Here is a 4,770-nt window from a genome sequence, read left to right as displayed (position 1 = left end):
AGAAGAGAATTCTTTAAAAAAACATTAAAAATCTTACTGTTCAAAAACTTTTGACTGGTATAGTGTATATCGAAGTGGTGATGGGCCACCTGGACCAAAAAATGCCAGGGCCGATTTTTTGTCCCAGTCCAGCCCCGTATACTGTAATAATATTCTCATGACTTGTTATTCCACTATATCGCATCCCTTCAAGGCTGACATCTACACTGCTTAAAAATATGATATTATAATGCAGCACAAGGTAATCGTTTATTGTAGATTACACTTTGGAACATTCTCAACAGCAATGCACTTAACCAAGATATAAAGGCATTGAATGCATCTTAACGGTAGATTCTGAATGCATTGAGTGCACAAGGCTGATAGAGTTTCTGGGCTATCTTCTTTAAAGCATCCTTTTAGATGTGGCTTGTTACATCATTTGTAATCCTTACAGCTTGATGCTTACTGCAAGTTCAAGACCAGGCAGTCAAAAGCTATGAGAGCGTGTAGAGAATGAGTAATGGACGTTTATGCACACTCACAACCAACTGCCTACACGCATCACATCCTGAAACGGGCTGCCTTTGTCTCTGAGGTCAAGAAGCTTTATGATACTGATACCGGGCGACTTACCTGAAGTTGATACAGGATCCTCAGGGAAAGTTAACTCGTCCTCTGCTATCCAAGAAAAGTTCCAGTATTTGGGGGCGGCGGCAGTAGGGTTTCCTGAGTTCGTGGATGAGGGCCATTCTGCAAACAAAAGTAGAGTTTGCCATCAAGGGCCTTTGCAAATATACTGCAGTGTCAGAAAATGACTGAAGAAGTTAAGCTTCATGTGGTAGAGGCATTATCTAATCTGTGGAACATTTTAGACTCTCTCTGGGGATAACTTTTCTCCAAGGGCAGTTTTCTCTAAAACCTCCCACACAGAAAATTGAGAGCTTAAAAGAACAATTTTGCCTACTAGAAAAATACAGTATCAAACTCTAAGGTGAAAATAAAAAAATAAAAAAGGAAAAAGTTAACAATAAGAGTTAAACACACATACACAGATGCATTCCAAATAAATATTTAAAATGTATTTGACATGCTTTAAAATATACTTTTCAAATTGAATTGCAGTATTTAATGCACACAATGTTCTCTTTCACAAAATGGTCTGTATTTCACAAAAAAAAATAATCTGCCTTAATTAGTTTTACTTTAGTTGTTTGCTTGTTTTAATCATCCTTCATTACACACCTGCAAAGATATTGCTGACACAGATAATTTGTTTATGGAGCACTGCTTGTCTAAGCTAATATGGGGATCAAGAACCACCGCAGGTTCCCTTAGGTTGTGCACTATTTATATCAACACAATATATTTTATCTTCGGCATTTAGTTTTTGTAATTTGTGTATTTTATTTTCTGCATTATACTGTAGCTCTGCCCACCAACTTTAACTGTCTTGTTCCTTTTGTCAGTGGAGCAAATAATGGATTCCTGTAAATCAGCCACATTGTAATTGAAACAAAGAGTTAGTTGTTAGACATACATGTTCTGAATTGTTGCATATAATTCTTATTCCATACGTTTTTTTTCTCTCTCTCTCTCTCAAATAAAATATGCATTAGCACTCCTGGCACAACTTACAACTTAGAAATTGGAAACTGATTGAAGATTGAAAGGTGTCACGTGCACCATTAAGTATCATATTCAGGTGAACAGAGGAAAAGCTTGGCACAAAATTCACCATATGAATCAGCAATGGCTCAGGTTACTTGAATAATTGGACTTTATCACTATGCTTGAGTATCAGGGAATTTGATTTGACTATCAATAAAATGAATACTGTTACCAAATTACATTTCTTAGGTAAGAAAAATATTTTTAGTCCTTAGACCTTTAGAATACAGAGTGCAAAGTTATCAGTTGCAATATTACAACTATTTTCATGTATCAGACAACAATCATCTGCAGCCAAATGTAATGTTTATCCATCTTAGGGAACAGTTTTCAGGATATTGACTTCAAATTCTTACACAGTTCTTTGTACAGTTTGCACATTAAAGTCACTTTAATTATAAACTCTCATCGTCTCTTGATTGCATCAGTCCATTTCAAAAGATGTTACTATTTAATACATAATGGAACAACAAAAATGTAATGTATAAACTTTAAGCACAGTAATTATGTATTACTGTACAATTATGTATTAGTATAAACATGCATTTGTATAAACATGAATATATTTGATATATTAGCCAAGCCACATTGTGATTTCACTTCAGTAGGAACAAATCATAAGTGATTTAATGCTAGTTTGCCAACAAATCCCGTCTGCAGATATATAAACACTTTGTAAACTATTTGTATCTCTTTATATCTCCATGTGGACCAAAAGCAAAATGGACAGGTTTCTTTGAGTGTGCTATACCCTGATTTTTCTCCCTACCTTCCAAACCTGGCCAATTAATAAGAAGCTAAATTGAAGAGGGAGTAAAGGAAGTCTGTTTTGGACTATAAAACCGCTGGCGAGTTAAGCTCTGTCAGGGGTCATTCTAGTATTTGCTGAAAGTAATGAAAAGAAAAGAAATTCTTCAACCAATACTTTATAGTGCCTCAGAGGAGCACAGGCACACATATACTCTTTAATCATTCCAAATGACCATTAGGAGATAATCAATAGTAAACAGAAAACAACTTTCATGAGCAGTTATAAAAGTGCAGCAGAGACCAGTGCTAGCATATTCAACTGACCATCATTGGGAAACATGGGCTACTGACTCATAGTGATTGTTTCAAAACAGGTTCCCCAAACACTCCTGACATTCTCAGGCTGTTACTGTTCACACCAACTAGTCAACTGACTCTTCACAAAGTAAATGTGACCTTATACTCACTACGGTATTGTGAACTCTTTAGTTGCTACCGCCTCTACTATTTCTTTTCTTAGACTTTCTCTCTACCCTCATTCAACCCTTTTCAACTTTCAAACAATCTAATAATGACTATTCATGTATTTCTCTGGAAGGTTGATTCACTTAAAATTATTTGACCATTAAAGCAACTGCGAAAAGAGGAAAAAAGTCAGAATTGCGAGATATAAACTCGCAATTGTGAGGAAAAAAGTCAGAATTGCGAGATATAAACTTGCAATTGTGAGGAAAAAAGTCAGAATTGCAAGTTTACATCATGCAATTCTGAGGAAAAAAAAAAGTAAGAACTGCAAGAAAAAAAGACATACAGTAACTGTCAGATAAAAAGTCAATTTGTATTCAATGGCGGAAACAGGTTTCCATAAGAATGGCTACTGAAGTTGAGTAAATGTTTGAGTAAAAGTTAAATAAATGTAAAAACATTACTTTATATTGGAGACAAAATTAATTACATAAGCATAAAGTACGAAAAAAAATGGCTAAAACAATCGGTCAGTGTCGTTTTAATAACAACGGTCTTAGCAAAAATATCAGTACCTTACTTAACAGTTTATTATTCCTGCCTGAAAGTCACGTCATCGGTTGAGTCAGAAGTTTGCATTGGTTGCAGCATGATTGCATGGTATATCCCAATTGGCATCGGGTCGTTTTGTATGGAACCTTGCCTGATGTAGACAGTATGGCATGTTTTCTGTGTTTCTGACATTTGCACTAATGGTCATTCAAGAATTCAAATGTTGAACATGCTTTAGGCATATTTGCAATTGTTAAGTTTGCTGACAATTCACTTATGGCTTACCAGCTGGAAATGATCAACGCTGATAGTGAAAGTAAAAGGCTTAGCTAATGAATACGTGTCGGTGATGATGTTTAGTCTTATACGCAATCTTTGCTTTTGCATTATTTTTGAAACTTGATTTTAGTCCCTATTCACTGTAACTGAATGGAAAATAGCAACAAATGCAGTCTTCAGAATTTCCCATTTTGTGTTCCATGGAAGAAATAAAGTCATATGACAATAGGGTAGGTAAATGAACAATTAAAATAAATGAATAAATAAATAAATGAATGAATGAATGAATGAATGAATGAATGAATGAATGAATGAATAATAATAATTTTGGAGATTTATGTCTATCATCTGACTTTTTTAGCAATAAAGATTACCTTTTTTTCATGAAGTAAATGTAAAAATATGACAATAGGGTAAGCAAGTAAATAAATAAATAAATACACAAACAAACACATAAATAAATAAATAAATAAATAAATAAATAAATAAATGACAATAATAATAATAATTTTGGAGATTTATGTCTACCATCTGACTTGTTTAGCAATAAATATTAACTTTTTTTTCATAAAGTAAATGTAAAAATAAGCTTTATATTTTGTGTAGTATTTAAAACTCACTAGACTAAAGTAAATTAGGTTTACTTGATTATCCATACATCTTTCTTTCTTTCTTTCTTTGAAAAATCACTTAAAATCTAATATATTTATGCATTTAATTAGTCTGCTATAATGTTACAAAGATCTCATAATCTCATTTTACTTCATTTTACTTTGTGGTCATCATCTGCACCAAATTGTATAATTTAGCTTCTCTGAATAAAACTCAGATTTTTTTTTCCTCCTCGTGTATGAGCTTCATAGTTTTCGTACTATACTATACATATCATTCTATACGAGCCATTGAAAAAGGCTGATATATCAAATATGAAACATAAATAAATAAATAAATAAATAAACAAACAAACATATATATATATATATATATATTATTTACATATATATATATATATATTTGTTTATGTATAAGCTTATTTTAGGATCCCCCCCCTTTCCATTAATATTTTATTTTTTT

This window comes from Sinocyclocheilus anshuiensis, unplaced genomic scaffold, assembly GCF_001515605.1.
Source record: "Sinocyclocheilus anshuiensis isolate Anshui unplaced genomic scaffold, SAMN03320099.WGS_v1.1 scaffold129, whole genome shotgun sequence".
Lineage (NCBI taxonomy): Eukaryota > Metazoa > Chordata > Actinopteri > Cypriniformes > Cyprinidae > Sinocyclocheilus > Sinocyclocheilus anshuiensis.
The sequence above is the reverse complement of the archived record's forward strand: the minus strand, read 5'-3'. Positions refer to the sequence as shown.